Here is a 16,988-nt window from a genome sequence, read left to right on the forward strand (position 1 = left end):
AAGTGTGAAAGTCTAGAAAGGAGCAGATCATGGCCCTCCACTGCAGGCAGTGCCAGCTTTGCCAGCTTGCCACCCTTCCCCACAGCCACTCTCTCCTCTCTGCTCTCACTCAGAAGCACCTTAAGCCCTCCCCCGTTCCCTATTCTGCCCCCATCCCATGGACTCTTTGTTCAATCTCTCTCTCTCTAGCTCTTGCTCTCGCTCCTGGATGCTGCTCCAGCTCCCAGCCGGAATTCCCGCCTCCTCTTCTTTTATCCTGCCTGTTGAATGTTTCATCCTTTAGTAAAATGCAACCCAAATGTCACCTCCCCCAGGAAGCCTCCTGGGACGGTTTGTTTCCTTCTCTGTGAACTTGTCACTTCCTCCGTGTGCCAGAGTGGCCAGTCAATGTGTCCACCTACCCTGTCTCCCTTCAGGCAGCTCCTTCAGCACGCTGGACCTGGGCTTACTCTTCGCTTTTCTGGGAGCTGAGCTTCTTTGCTTACCAGGAAATGCCACAAGAGGGAATGGCAAGAAGAATGGAAAGGTTGCCTAGTAGCAGATCCGTCAGTCCCCGAGTCACCCCCTCAGCCTTGCCAGGAGCAAAGGTAGTTTTCTGGAAGGAAATTCTTTGCTGTGGCAGGTTTGTTTGTCACTCCCCAGCTGGTTTCTACAAAGCTGCTAAAGGGGCCTGGGATTCTTAAGCGAAAGACCCAGGGAGATTATGCAGCCACCCAAGGTTGCATAGCCAATTAGTGACAAAGGCAAAACTAGCACCTAGCTCTTCTGGCGCCCAGGCCAGGGCCCTTGACACCATAGCAGTGGCCTCTCTTTGAGTTTCCCTCCAGGCAGCAGCATATAATTACCAACATTAGTATTTGGAATTTATATGCGGCTTTTGCTTCACTGGCTTTTGTATTTTCCTTTCAATTAGTTATTCAGTGTGCGGTCCAGGCGTGGAGCAAAGCCAGGGTAGAGAAGGGAGGAGCAGATAGAGGTCAAGGCCACATGTGTGTGGGTAGAGGTGCGGGGAGTGACAGGAGCAGATTGCAGGGGCAGGAGGGCATGCCAACTTGGTGTACAATGTCTCCTCTGTGTGTGTGCATGCGTGTGATGTTGGGGCTGGGAGCATCGGTGTTTCTATAGATGTTCTATGGGCTGCAGACAAGTGGTCAAGCATGGGAGCAGCCACAGAGGGCCTATGCTGAGAGGCAGGGAACATGAGGCCATTTAACACCCAACCAAGTCCACAGTACCTCCAGTCCTAAGACAGGACCACAGGCTGGGAGTGCTCTCCTGGCCACCACTGGGCATTTGGTCCTGGGGGCATGTGAGGTCCTGGAACCCATTGTTCTGTGTGTTATAGTTTTTTGCATGGGCCAACTTTCGTGTGCTCCGGGTTGATGTGGAAGCCCTACTCACCCTCAGCATGTGAAACAACCCCTCCTACAACTCCTCCTACTTGGGAAGAAGCTCAAAAATCTCAACTTCACCCCCTCAAATCCAAGATGGTGGCATCCCCGTGCTTAAAAACAACAACAAATCCAGGAAACTGGAGATGGGACTGGAGAGATGATAGATTAAAAAAAAAATAGCTGCGTGGGGCTGGCACAGTGGCTCAGCAGACTGATCCTAAACCTTGTGGTGCCAGCATCCCATACAGATGCCAGTTCATGTCCCGGCTGCTCTACTTCCCATCTAATTCTCTGCTTGTGGCCTGGGAAAGCAACAGAAATGACCCAGGTCCTTGGGCCTCCTGAACCTACGTGGGAGACCCAGAAGAAGCTCCAGAATCCCAGCTTCGGATCAGCTCAGCTTGCGGTGTTGTGGCCATTTGGGGAGTGAATCAGCAGATGAAGTCCTCACTCTCTGTCTTTCCTTCTCTGTAAATCTGCCTTTCAAATAAAAATAAATATTAAAAAAACAAAAAGAAAGAAAAACAGCAGCATAGGTGACATGCCCAAGTCCCATAGGTGACAGGCCTATGCCCAAGTCTCAATCAGGGCCACCAAGAACTCCACTGTCTCAAAGAAAGCCTTGGGTGTGGGGGATACCTGTCACTCAGAATCTCACATGACCCCTGTCCTCACATGACCCCTGCGGTGGATCCAGCTACCCTACTCTGCCTTTGGAAGTCTGAGGCTTTGAGCGGATAAGCAACCTGTCCTGGGTAGAAGCAAGTGGGACTCTGGAACCCTAAGGCAGACTGATGAGCTTGAAAGCCCGTGCACTTCCCAGATTAGGAGAGTCTGTCTCTGCGAGTGCAGCCTTCTTACTGTAAAACGGAGGGGGGGGGAGGAAGGGAGGAATGTGTTGCCTAACAGAGTTGTTAAGAAAATTCACTGTGAATATGTAGGTTAAAAAAAAAAATCTGGCTCAGCGCCTGTATGCAGTCGGTGCTCAATAAATGCCTTCTGTAGGTTTTTCTCTCTCTCTCTTTTTTTTTAAGGGCAGATCAACATTGAAACTTGGAAGCCGAGATGCTCCCAAATACCTCAAGGAGCTCAAGAGCCGCCCATCGCATCTGGGGGTGCGCGGAGGAGGGGAGGAGGAGGGCTGGAAAGAGGCTCGGCTCCCCGAGCCAGCGAGGCCGGTTCCAGCCGCGCACCCCTCGCTCCGCCGCCGTCTTCCTGGCCCGCCCGGCCCCGCCCGCAGCCCCGTCCTGAGTGCCTGGTGGGTTGATTCCCGGGCGTGCAAGGGAGCACGAAGGCGAGAGGGAGGCGGCGGCGGCGGGAGGAGGGGGACCCTCCCGGCAGCTCCCCCAAGTCGGCATCGAGCCGCCTCGGGCCGGGCTGAGGGCTGCGCGGCGGCGGGGCCGGGCCGGGATGCGGGGCTCCCGGGACCGCGCCGGGCGGGGCGGGCGGCGGCGGCTGCTCCCGCAGGCGGCGGGCGGGAGCTGTCCGCGGTGCTGAAGCGGCGGCGGCGGCAGCTGCGGGGACGCGGGGCCGGGCGCCGGGCAGCATTCCCGGGCACTACGCCTCGGGCACCCATTGCTTCTCCGGCCCATGTCGTGTCCCCGAGCCCCACGGAGGAGGCGGGACCGTCCACAGCGGGACAGGTAAGGGGCCGTCTGGGGGCGCAGCAGGAGCCGGGAGTGAGCTGGGGAGGCAGGGAGAACCCTGCCCTGGCTGGGGATTCCGTCCGGACCTTGAGCCCGCTCAGCTAGAGCTCGCGCTGCAGCCGCCCATTCCCCGCAGGCTGGGATGGCTTGGAGGAGGGTTAAAAGACACGGGCCAAGCCAGGCACTGGGCACCCTGACCCCACACCACCAGGCCTTGACCCCAACCTTGAGGGATCGAGCTTTGAGAGTTTCTGCCCACCGGTTGCCAGGTGCGCTGTGAGCTTCTCAGACCCGTTGGTGCCCTGAGAGCCCGTGAAGATTCTGGGACATTAACAACATCCTTAAGGCTCCCTTCCTCTCCCTCCCAAGCCAGAGTGACTGGGGTGGCTGTGTCCTCCTCTTGTTTTTTTGCCCCAGTAATGGCCCCTGGGCGTTAGCCAATCTCTGCAGGAAAGGCGAGCAGTTCCAGTAGATAACTCGGTTTTGTCCCAGTGGCCCCCTTGAATCTTAGGGAAGCAGCTGGGTTTTCACATCGCAGTCTTGGTGCACGGAGGCCAGGAGTGGGGAACTCGGTTCCTGTTTTTCCATTACATGCCTGAATGCTGGTGACCCTAGATAAATAGAGCTTGCATTTGGACTCTCTCTCTCTCTCTCTCTCTCTCTCTCTTTCTCTGAGTGTGCCAAATGAGCTCACTCGGGCCTGCAAAGTGCTTCCAGTTCTTCACAGCAGAGTTCTGTGAAGTGGCAGGAGAAATGGCATGATCCAAATCAGACTACACAGGGGAGGGCTTGGTCCAACCCTGTGCCTGACCCCTGCTCTGCACTTGTACCCAGTGCAACTTCCCCACCTTAGCAGCAGAAAGAGTCCTAGATGGGGTTGGTGCTGTGGTGTGTTTCCTAAAGCTACTTCCTGCAGTGCCATCATCACATAGGGGAACTGGATCAAAACCTGGCTGTTTCACTTCCTATCTAGCTCCCTGCTAATGGCCTAGGAAAAGCAGCAAAAGATGGCTCAAGTATTTGGCCCCTGTACCCATGTGGGAGATCGAGGGGAAGTTCCTGGCTGCTGGCTTCAGCCTGACCCAGTGCTGGCTATTGTGGCCAGATAGGGAGTGAATCAGTAGGTGGAAGACATTCTCTCTCTCTCTCTCTCCCCCGCTTCTCTCTCAGCAACTTTACTTTCCAAACAAATACATAAATCTTCAAAAATAAATAAATAACTAAAGCGAGAAGCAAGCCCTGGACGGGACAGTCCCGGCTGTGCACTGGAATTTACTGCTTTTGTTGAGCTACTCAAGGCCTCAAAACCTTGGGTCTCTCAGCCCTAGGTAAGGGATAGTCCTGGCACTGCTTGCCTCAGGGGCCAACCTGGGGACAGCATGAAGCAGCACAGCAGGTGGAAGGGTTGGCATTTGGTTCCCATCTGCTAGCCCAGCCTACTGGTGGTGACCTGGTCACTGTTACCTCACCTCCTCTGTGCTGGACCTCCCTGGGCTCCAGGAAACAGGGAAATCTAGGGTGGTACAAAAGGCTTCCCTCCCACCTTCCCCTCTCCCATCAGCACCTGTAGAAGATAGTACAGGGTATATGTCTGACTCACAGTTTTTATCATGATTTTTTTCCCCCAAGAATCACAGATCTGGGGACACAGTGCCTTGAAGGAAGGGATGGTGTTGTTTTCATCTCACTGCCTCCCTCCAAGGCCCCCTCCCCCTCAGCTCCTGGAAAATAGTAAGGACACAGTAATTGGGTGCAAAATTAAGGACTGAAGTGTTCAAACACATCAGAACAAAAGCACTTGACTGGGAGTGGAGAACCCTGTGTTCTGGTCCCAGACCTGTGACAGTCTTAGGCAGATCCTTCCCTCTTGTGGCCTTCCTTTCTCCCTTCTATAGAGCAGAGCAGGACCGCACGAGCTGCGAGACTTTGGGGGCTCTCTGCGGCTGTCCCAGGCCACAGACCCCACAGCCCTCCCTGGGTCCAAGATACTGGCTCCATTAGCACTGGGATAGAGTAAAGCAGTGACCTTTCAGTGATAAACTGGATTTTATGAATGGGATGGAAGGAAGCAACAGGGGGGAAGAAAGGTTATGTGCCTGCTGAGCTTTTTTTTTTTAAGATTTGATTTATTTATTGGAAAGGCAGAATTATAGAGAGAGAAGAAGAGACAGACATGGAGAAAGATTTTTTTTTTTTAATCTGGAATTCACTAACCCACTTTCCAATGGCCATAATGGCCAGGGCAGGGACAGGTCAAAGCCAAGAGACTGGAACTCCATCTGGGTCTCCCATGAGTTCAAGCACTCGGGTCATCTGCTGCTGCTTTCCTGGGCACATCAGCAGGGAGTTGGATCAGACAGAGCAGCTGGGACCAATGTTCATGTGGGATACAGCTTTCGAGGTGAGGACTTGATTGGCTGGGCCATCATGCTGGTCCCTTGCCGCCTTCCCAAGATCTCTCACCCTCCCTTATTTCCCTGAGGAAGTCCTAGGTGTTTGCAAAGTGGCTAAGCTGGGAGGGCCCTGCTTCTAAGCCAGAAGGTCAGGAACACCCTCCCCATAGCTATCCCTAACAAGCAGCCCTGGACCAAGGGATGAGCACACCTGCCTGGCTGGGATATCCCCAGTAGGGAAACTGGAGGAGGCCACAGCCCTTCAGAGAATGCTTCTTTGTAGAACAAAAGAGTTAGCCTCCAACAACCCCCCAACCCACCCCGCCTTCGACTATAGCAGGCCTGTGCCCTGCTCAGAAAAGCCTCAGCTAATTGGCACTCAGGTTAAGGTCTAAGGAAGCTGCTCCAGTGACCTCCTGACCCACTCTGCAAGTTAGGGGGGAACCAGCCCCCACTCCTCCCCACGTCAGCACTTTTTGGCTTGCAGCTGCTGGTGCAGACTAGCGAGAATCAGCTCTCCGGAGTTAATGGACAGTCACTAACCCTCATGAAGGAGTGACGTGACAGCAGCAACAAAAGCAAGCAGGGAGGGGGCTTTCTTTACTGCAGGGCTGGCTTGTGTTGGAGCTGGCGTGCTTCTGGGGTAAGGAAAATATGTTCCTCTTCCGTCTGCAAGGGATCTCTGGTCGCCCAGACAGACAACATCCGGCCCCTCTCCCAGCCAGAGAAATCTGTCACTAGCTGCTTGCTCAACTCCCCATCCTGCCCCCTCCTTATTGCAGCTCCTACTTTGGTCCCTTGGCAAGAGCTTGGGGGTCAAGAAGGGAGTGGACAGTTGGACCCCCTTGTGATCAGCTGGGGAAGCTATGCGGGGAGCTGAGGAAGAATAAATGCAACATGGTCATTAGCAAACGGGGTGTGCCTGTATGTGTGCATGTGAGAGAGAAGAGATTGGAACATAGCCCATCCCCTGAATGACACAGGCAAAATGGGAGACACCAGCACATTGTTCATTACCTGCAAATCCAAAGGCCAGTTCATGTCTACCTTCCTGGAGGGGCATCCAGCCCTTTAACTCCACCTCCCAGGGAGGAAGAAGCAGAAAGACACAATCTTGCACTTTGGAGAGAAGAAACCCTCAGTTTGCTGAGCTCTCTTCCCATGGTTTCCAACCCTCTCCTTTTTCAAGGACTCAGCTGGCTTCCTATCCAGGACAAGGTGCCCTCTGCTGCAAGCCAGGGGACATTCTCACCCATCTTCAACCCTGCTCTTCACCCTACTCCCTGCAGCTCCCTCAAAGCCCCCCTCCCAACTCCTACCAGGCAGAGAATGAGGGCCAATGTTCTCCCCTCCCATTAGATGTGCTATCTTCTGTCATTAGTTGCGCCGCTTGCTTCTAAGTGGTTGGGAATGAGCTGCTCCAGTGAAAAAAACAGGTTGTTTCAGTGAGAATGAAAATTTGATTTCCGCCTGAAAATGGACTAATTTGGGGGATGTGGAGTCACCATCCCAATCATCCCTGCAATCTTCACCCTTGTCAACCAGAACCCCTTCTCCCCAGGCAGGTGAATTCTGCCAGTCAGGCCCAGGGGAGTCGAGGGTGACAGGGCACAGGAAAGAGGGTGGGTGGGTTTTCACAGGAGGATAGCAGCCAAGAAGTCACCCCAGGAGCAGAGAAGCCACTCAGCTCTTTATGCGTCCTTGCAGGGGTGCCTTCTCTGCCTTTTCCTTTCATGCCTTAGGCTGGGATCAGCTCAGGTCGGCTCGGCTCTCAGATTGCTCTCCAGCCCTGACCAGCACCCTGGGCTTCATCTCCATATATGCAGCTGTCAGGCAGGATTCCCAGCCTACGGTTCGAAACCCAAGGCACCCAGTTCTCCCCCTCTTGCTCTCCTGTGTGTGTATGCCAACAGATACACCCATGTGCCATTCTCGTTTTTCCAGTTTATTACTTCTTTTCAGCCCAGGAAATACATTCTGCTTCTTTAAATTTAACCTTAGTGGGGGAAAAAATTGCATGTGTTTGCAGGATATGATGTGATCTCTAATTGTTACTTTTCCCCCTCTACTGTCTCTATCTTATCTTTTTTAAAGCTCCTGTCAGGTGGATATGAGACACCCTGGGACTCTCCAACATGTCTCTGACTCTCTTCTCATATCTGCCATCTATTTGTCTTTTTGCTCAATGTCTAGGGGGTATCATTCATTTTTTCATTAAAACATTATGGGCCCGGCACTATAGCCTAATGGCTAAAGTCCTCACCTTGCATGCACTGGGATCCCATGTAGGTGCCAGTTTGTATCCAGGCTCTGCTTCCCAACCAGTTCCCTGCCTATGACCTGGGAAAGCAGTTGAGCACAGCCCAAAGCCTTGGGACCCTGCAACCATGTGCAAGACCCAAAAGAAGCTCCTGGCTCCTGGTTTCGGGTTGCGGCCGCTTGGGGGGATAAATCAACCGATGGAGGATCTTCCTCTCTGCCTCTCCTCCTCTCTGTATATCTGACTTTCCAATAAAAAGCAAAATAAATCTATAAAAAATATTTTATTTAACTGTACCCATCTTATTATCACATCTGTACATGAATTCTACTTTTGACATTAAAAATCTTTGCCTGATCTTAGGTTCCTCCTCTTTCATGGCGTCCTGTTCTTGTTTGGTAGATGTAGCAGCCTCTTGCATCTCTTTGCGGATATAAATCCAAAAGAAATGTAAAGGTCTTTTCTCTCTAGCTTGAACAGTTTTTGAGTCTTACCGTGGCGATTGTTCTCTTTGCTCATGTAACCCACCTCTTTTCCTAAGAGTGGTTTTCCTTAGCTTCTGTGGCCTGTTCACACTTCCGCATGAGCAAGGGTGTTGACCAGAATGGTGGCTGGAGTGTATTCTCTCACACTCAGGTAGGCTTCTATCCCCAACCCCAGACAGGTCTCCATCTTTTATATTTAGGGCTATAGGTTTCTCTTCTCCATTTCTTCGCCCAGGAATCTGCTCTGCTCTTTATATCCTAGAAATTGCTCCTAGTTTCTAGTCCATTGCCATTCTTTTTTTGTTTGTTTGTTTAAGAATTATTTTATTGGTAAGTCAGACATACAGAGAGGAAGAGAGACAGAGAGGAAGATCTTCTGTCTTGATTCACTCCCCAGGTAACTGCAATGGATCTCCAATCAAAGTCAGGAGCCCGGAGCCTTTTCCAGGTCCCCCACACAGGTGCAAGGTCCCAAGCCTTTGGGCCATCCTCAACTGCTTTCCTGGGCCACAAGCAGGCAGCTGGATGGGAAGCGGGGCTGATGAGATTAGAACCGGGGTCATATGGGAACCCCGGGCGTGCAAAGTAAGGGGACTTTAGCCACTAGGCTACTGTGCTGGGTCCTTGATATTCTTTTTTTTTTTTTTTTTTTAAGGTGTATCTATTTATTGAAATAGATTTACAGAGACAGAGAGTGAGAGAGTTACCTTCCGCCCACTAATTCACTCTCCAAATGGCCACAACAGAAGTGGCTGGATCAGGTCAAAGCTAGGAGCCAGGAATTCCATTTAGGTCTCCCACACGGGTACAAGTGCCCCAGCACTTGGGTCATCTTCCACTGCTTTCCCAAGTGCATTACAAGGGAGTTGGATTGAAAGTAGAGCAGCCAGGAACCAAGTGTTACAAGAGGAGGCTTCAAGCACTGTGCCACGGTCCTGACTTGGTTATTATTCTTTTATGTTGTAATTTTGCTCTTTTAGACATATACATCCCATCATGTGGATAAGAAACTGAAGAATGAAAAAGGGTGGCTGTTTATGTGCAACCTGCCTCTTGAACCAGCAGCGTCTACCCACGTTGCTGTTTGCATCGGCTTCCCTTGCCTTCTGTGTGCTTAACAAAGCCAGCCACATGGCAGTCATGCCTGGCTTCCTCTCTGCCTGGCTTCCAGTTCACCAGACTTCTGTGGATCTGACCTCTTATCTGCCCCTCAGCTGTGACTCCAGGGTTGCCCACCAGGGTTGCCCACCAGGGTTGCACCCGAGAGAGTAGATACGTGTCCTCATCCTCTCACACCTACTTTTCAGTAATAGTCGTTTAACAGGACTCCCAGCACCATTCTCACTTCTGATCCTTCTGAGCACAGCCACTTGCCAGAGCTCTGCCTGAAACACAGAGACTCTTGGATGCCCTGAGAACAACGCTTCTCCTAGTTCCCACCCCTGGGACCTCATCCCAGCAATATCAAAGCAGCTAGGCTTCCCTCCTCGGCATGCTTTCCCTTGGTCAGCGAGCCCTTCTCTCATTGGCTCACCTGCTTGACTTCTAGCCCTCTGCAGAATTATACCCCTTCCTAGTCCTCACTGTCCCTCTGCCCCAGGACAAGTTCCCTCTCCAGTGCACCCACAGCATAGCGTATGTTATTGGCACAGCTTCCTCTGTTCTATGGAAATGTTTGAACTTGCTAGTCTGTTTTTCACCCGCTCCCGATAATAAGTAACACATCTTGTTTATTTTTTCACCCCAAGAACCAGCCTGGAATAATGACTGAAGAAACATTTGTTGTGCAGAACTAAATGTGTCTTAGCCAGATATACTCCATCCATCCCAGGTCCTGGAACATACTCATTCACTGATGTACTCATTCATTCATTCCTTCATCCATCACATCTGCTGTTTATTGAGTGTTTACTATAGGTCAGCATGGGGATACGGGAATAGGGTGAGACACACAGTTTCCGCCTGTCTGGAACACAAGGAGGGAGAAAGGCACTGATCAACACATCACACGTATATAAATAGAGACTATGGTGTTTTGAAAGGCAGAGCATGAAGCCAAGGGACCAAAATCCAAACTAAGGTTGTCAGCACGGCCCTCCTTGGGGATGTGACCTTGGCCTGAGAGCTCAGCTTGCCAAGGCAGGTGACAGAGAGTGAGTGGTCCAGGAGCTGGATGGGAGCAATAGATGTCTCGGTTGTCTGCTGTTCCCCCATCCTGCCCCAACCCCTAACAATCTCAACCACAGACTTTTGTTCAGGCTTTCCGGCTTCGAGGGCTCAGAACTCAGCTGTGTAACACTGACAAAGCCTAGCAGGTGATAGAGGGACCCGTGCAAGGAGGCTGAGTTGGGTCGAGCATCCTCAGGAGAACTAGAAGGCTGGACCCAGCAGGTCTTGTGGACCAGAGCATGGACTCACGTATCCTCGCCAGCATGGTTCTCTCAGGGCCATCCCACTGCTTACAGGACAAGTCAAGTGTCCAAGAGTGAATGTGGCAAATAACAAGGTAAAAGACACATGGGCCCTGAGGACCTGGCCTTGGAAAGCCACAGTGTCATGGCTGCTAAGATTTGTAGCCACTGCAGTCATGACTCTATCTAGTGCAGCCCCTCTCAGAAGGTATAAGAGTTTGCAGGCAGCTGTCACTATGACTGTTGGCATTGTTATTGTTATTATTATTTGAGAGGCAAAAGGACAAAATGAGTTCCCATCTGCTGGTTCGCTGCCCACCTCTCTACAACAGCCAGGAGCCAGGAACTCCATCCTGGTGTCCCACATGGTTGGCGGGAGCTGAGTCACTTGAGCCGTCACTGTTGCCTCCCAAGGTGCGCATGAGCAGGAACTGCAGTCAGGAATGGCTGTGGGAGTTGAACCCAGGTACTTCTGTGTGGGGACACAGGAATTTTTCATCAGCCTCTATGGGGCTAACCACCACCCCCATTTAATTTTCCAGTGAAGGGGACTTTTTAAGCCCTTGAGGAAGAAGCCAAAGAGTTCAGAGGTATTGGGGCTGAAGGAGAGTCCCCCCCACCAAATTCCTTGACCCTTGGGGTAGCCTCTGCCCATCTACCCAGGCCTGACTATCAGCAAAAGCAGCTGAGGACCCCTTGCTGGCTTAGTGGCTCTCCCAATTTCACGCCAGAATCATCGAATTTGTCCCCAAGCCTTGTATAAACAGCCGCCAGAGTCACAGGCCTTCACACTAGCAGTGGGCAGAACAGTCTCTACGCTATCTGATCTGAGGATGGTCTAGCACCTTTTACTGATTTCACCTTTGCCTGGATTTTAATCATTTCATTTAATTCTCAGCCCTACCAGGAAGCTCCCACTTTTATCTCTCTTGTTGCACCCAGAGATAAGGAATGATAGCTCAGCATCCTCACAATGGCACTGTGTTTATTTGAAACCTTCAAAGGTTATCTAGACAGCCACTCCAGGGCAACCAAAACACCCCCCAAATCTTGTAATCTCTCCCCAAAGCTCCCATTGCTCTGTGAAGTGTTAACCCATTCAGGACCAACTCCTCTCCTCACTCACTCCTCACTCTCACTGTGGATCACACACACACCCTGGCAAGTGGAGCTAGTGAGAGCCCAGGCTTTGAACTAAATCAAACTTGGAGCAGATATCAGGCAGAGGGAAAGACAGCACCTGTGATGTCCACCTCCCCTAACAGAGTGCTGGATTCACAGTCCCAGCTGCGCTTCCAATTCTAGCATTTCTACTGACGTGCACCCTCGGGAGCTGCAGGTAGTGGTTTGAGTTCCAGGCTCCCGGCTTTGGGAACAGAGAGCTAGCATGGTGGTCTAACAGTCCAATCCTCTACCTACAGTGCCAGTTTCCCACAAGGGTACCAGTTCAGCTCCTGGCTGCTCCACTTCCCACCCAGCTCTCTACTTATGGCCTGGGAAAGCAGTAGAGGATGGCCCAAACACTTGGGACCCTGCACCCATGTGGGAGACCTGAAAGAAGCTTTAAGCACCTGGCTTTGGATCCTCTCAGCAATGGCCCATTGGCAGTCATTTAGGGAGTGAACCAGCAGATGGAAAACTCTTCTGTCTCTCCTTCTCTCAGTAAATCTGCCTGTGAAATAAAAACAAATAAAGCTCTCCAGATGCGGGGGGGAAAATTATCATATTAGTATGGAAACAATGGTATTACCCACTTCCCTGTAGTCCTTGATCCTTTGTACCCTAATCAACTAAGTAAGATTATCTTAAAAAAAAAAAATAAAGCTTTAAAAAAAAGAAGGGGAGGACAGACAGAAGATTTTTCTATCTCTATTTCGGATTAAAAAAATGAATAAAACTTTTTTTAAGTTCTGGAAAAACCTTCAAAGAAATAAATAAACCTAGATTTAAAGCTAGCCCATATTACTGTTAAATCTGGGGTAAGCATCTTAACTTTTCTGAAAAATCTTAGTTTTCTTACCAGAACATTGTATGCTAATACCAACCACTGTATTTGTTGCTGTAAAGTTTTAAGATAAAATATTAGGAACACCTGGCACAGGTAAAGAGACAGTGAATGGTGGCTGTCATCATTTTGCAGAATTCAGCAATTTATTTATTTACTTGAAAGGCAGAGTTACAGAGAGAGAAGAGACAAGGAGAGTGTGTGTCTGTATAATGGTTTGCTCCCCAAATGGCCACTAGGGCTCCAGCAGAAGCCAGAAGCCCATAACTCCATCCAGATCTCCCACCTGAGTGGCTGGGTCCCAAGCACTTGGACCGTCATCAACTTCCTGTGCAGGAGCATTAGCAGGATCCTGGATTGGAAGAGGAGCAACTGGGATGCAGACCAGCATTGCAACACAGGATGCTGGTGTCACAGCAGCAACTTAACTCACTGTGCCCTAGGCTGACTACCTTTCACAGGGTTTTTCACAGAAGCTGGCCACACCCCAACAATGAATCCCAACTTCTAAACACATGTATAACACTGCCTTTGAAATCAGTTTATTTATGTTATTTGAAAGGCAGAGGAACAGAGAGCTCTCCCATCCCTGGTTAATCCCCCAAATGCAAACTATAGGTAGATCTGGGCCAGGTCAAACTCAGAAGCCAGGAACTCAGCCAGGGTCTGGATAGCAGAGGCCCAGTGACTTCAGCCATCACCTGTTCCTCCAAGGATCTGCATTAGAAAGAAGCTGCACTTAAGAGCAGGGCTGGGACTTGAACCCAGGCCCTCTGACAATGGAAAAAGATGTCCTAAGCAGCAGCTTACCCTTGCCCCTTGGGCCTCTCTTTCCCACTATGCGCCTGGTGCCTCCTCCCAAATGCTACAGAGCCCAGACATGACTAACCTCCTCCAAGCTGCAGGCTGGAACACCAGATGCTCTGTGTCTCGGCCAGTGTACATATTTCCTCTATCAGAGCCATCGGTCTCCCAGGACGGCAATGCTGTTTGGGGGTTCAGAGCATATGTTGTAGTCAGATGGCCAAGGGTCAGATGGGCTTTGCCATCTTCCAGCTATGTGATCTCAGAAAACCTCTGTAACCCTTTGGCGCTCCAGTATTGGCCCGTGTGAAGGGGGAGTGGCTCAATGAGGGGAGTGCATGGAGCGATTAGCATTCAGGACAAAGCAAGCCCTTGGTAGTTGGTGAGTGCTGGCCCTAGGCTGGAGTGACTCTGGAGTCAATTTGTGGGGCTCACGTCCAGTTCTCCCCACTCCATTTGCCTGTGGACACCTACAACTTTCTTGGGCTTCCAGGCCTTTATCTATAAAGCATGATGGCACAAACTTCAAAGGCCACAGTGAGGGTTATATTAAATACAGTGCTGCATTCAGAACAGTGCCTGGAACCCAGAAAGGACTTAGTGCTATTATCATTCCATCCCTTTACGTCACTCTTCTTATATTTTTATATTCCAGGTGCATTGCTTATAAGCAGTATAGAGTCGGAGTTTGTTATTTTTTTTCTTTTGCAGTCTATCTTTGTCTTTTTAAAAACCCAGCTTTGATGTATAATATATACATGATAAAATCCACTAATGTTAAATAGTGTGCAATTCGATGCGTTTTGTAAAATACCAACAGTAGTATTCGCTGCAACCATTATCAAGGTATGTGAAGTTACATTCTTCTAGAAAGCTTTCAAGCTCTTTGAGTCAGTTTCCTCCTCTGCCCCCAGCTCTTAGCAACCATGGATCCCCTTTCTGCAGTTTTATCTTCCTAGAATTTCACACAAATGCAACAGAATGCTGCTTAACTTTAATTGCCTTTGTGCAGGCAATTTTAATCCGTTTACATTCAGTCTGATTACTGTTATGCAATGATGCACCACTGAAGGACATCTCAGTAAAAAATCAGACTGCATCTGACGGTGGTCCCCTAAGACTGTCCCACCTGGCAACATTGTAGCCATCTTACTTTGTGTCCATATCCTCTTTGATGTTTGCATAAGATCACCTACCAGCCTTTCTCAGAACAGGTCATTAAGTGGCACTTGCTGTAGCTGGGTGTGAGTTTAACATCTTAGCTGTTGGTTTTCTATTGTTTTTACCTCTTTCCTCTCTTTCTGGCCTCCTTTTGGATTCATCCAGTATTTGCATTATTTCATAGCCTGTCAGTTACACCTCTTTTTCCTCTTCTTTCAAGGATTGTCCTGGCAGTGGTTCCTCAGTGGGGGCCCCTGGAGCAGCAGCCTCCCCTGGGAACCTGGTTGACGTACACATGCTTGGGCCCCAGTCCAGGATTCTGGACTCCAAGGGTGCAGTCTAGCAACCCAGGACTCACACCTGTCTCCAGCAGTGTTGATGCCCACGGAGTCCAAGATCCATCCTGGAGACAACTTTCTGCTTCTGGTGACCCAGGTATTCTCACTGAGGTCTGTAAAAAGAATAAGGATGAAGGAGTTGGGAGCATTGCTGTGGCATTGTCAGCAAAATGAAGCTGCTGGGAAGACAGCAGCGGATCCTTGGTGTCCCTGGGCTGGGAGGACTCTAGCTGTGAGCCCTCATCCCTTAAGGGAAGAATGGATTCCAGGCCTGGGCTCCATCCTTCTGAGAGCTGCTGGTTTGTCAAAACCCTCAAAAAATCCCAGCAGAGACCTGGGATGTTTCCGGTGTGCCTTCCTCTTTAGCAGGCTTCAGTTCCCAACTTTCTCCCCCAGCCTGGTGCAGCCTCCCAGGGACTCAGCCACTTGTAAATCAGGAAGGGCTCGGAGGGAGGCGGTGCCACACACTGGCCTCACCTTTTTGCATGCCTCTTCCCTGGGGACATTAGCATTCAGACCACTTGCCTCGATACCTTTTTATCTTCCCCGAGCTTCCCTGCTGTGACAGTGAGCCCCCACCAACCATGCCCAGCAGGAAGCCCTAACATTCACATTAGAAGGGTAGCGCCACACCAGCGTTTAGAGCACATGAGCCCCTGGATTGTGGTGGGTAAAAAGCTCAGTAAGAGTGAGTTCTTCCTCTCCTGATAGTCTCAAGGTCCTACTGAGACAAGTTATTAAAAATCAGCCCCTTCCAGCCCTGCCGTGTATTTTATAAATAAGTGGGATGAGGTTGCACTGTGGCTTTGGACTTCAGAACCGTTGGAATCAGCAGGTGGCTGTAATTGGATCCTACTGGATGCCTTGATGATTTCCTGCCCCTGGCCTGGGGAGGTGTCTTCTCCTGCCCCCAATCAGCTCGGGAAACACTCCAGGGCTTCTCGCCTCTACTTTCTCCCACTCTCAAGGGGCCCCCCACAAGCTCTAAGCAGGCCAGGTGGGATCCTCCTTAGCTGTGAAATCCTAAGCCTTCTCCTATCTTTCCTCTGCAGAGGGGTGCACCCTTGTACACATACACACTCACACAGGCGCACAGATTCCGGAAGGCTCGTGTGATCTCGGGGAAGTGGTGATGATCCTGGCTTGCTTTGAAGTATGTGTCCTGGTTCCAGGGACCCAGCTAGGGAGCTGATCCCACAACAAACTCTGAGACCTAGTCAGGCCAATGGTAGGGAAGACTGGGCCTGAGAACCTGTCTCCTATGGACCAGGTCCAAGTCCATGTAGATCCTCTTTTTTTTTTTTTTAAGATTTATTTATTTTGGGGCTCAACATGATAGCCTGGTGAATAAATCCTCACCTTGCATGTTCTGGGATACCATATGGGTTCCAGTTCACGTCCCGGATGTTCCACTTTCCGTCCAGTTCCCTGCCTGTAGCCTAGGAAAGCAGTAGAGGATGGCCCAAAGCCTACCATGTGGGAGACCCAGAAAAAGTTCCTGACTCCTGGTTTCAGATAGCCTCAGCTGAGGCCGTTGTGGCCAGTTGGGGAATGAACCAGTGGACAGAAGATCTTTCTCTCTGTCTCTCCTTCTGCAAATCTGTGTTTCCAGTAAATAATAATAATAATAATAACAAAGTTAGATATACAGAGAGGAAGAGAGAGAGGAAGATCTTCCGTCCGTTGATTCACTCCACAAGTGGCCACAATGGCCAGAACCGAGCCAATCCGAAGCCAGAAGCCCGGAGCCTCTTCCAGATCTCCCACATGGGTATAGGGTCCCAACGATTTGGGCCTTCCTCGATTGCTTTCTTAGGCCACAGGCAGGGAAATGGATGGGAAGCAGGGCTGCCAGGATTAGAACCGGTGGCCATATGGGATCCCAGTGCATTCAAGGTGAGGACTTTAGCCTCTAGGCTATCGTGGCAGGCCTAAGATTTGTTTAACTGGAAAGGCAGATTTACAGAGAAAAGGAAAAAGACCTTCCATCCACTGGTTTACTTTCCAAACGGCTACAAAAGCCAGGGCTGAGCCATTCCAAAGCCAGGAACCAGGAGCCACTCTGGGTCTCCCACATGGATGTGTAGGTTC

Source organism: Ochotona curzoniae, unplaced genomic scaffold (assembly GCF_017591425.1).
Source record: "Ochotona curzoniae isolate NIBS_2020 unplaced genomic scaffold, NIBS_Ocur_1.0 contig_2688, whole genome shotgun sequence".
Classification (NCBI taxonomy): domain Eukaryota; kingdom Metazoa; phylum Chordata; class Mammalia; order Lagomorpha; family Ochotonidae; genus Ochotona; species Ochotona curzoniae.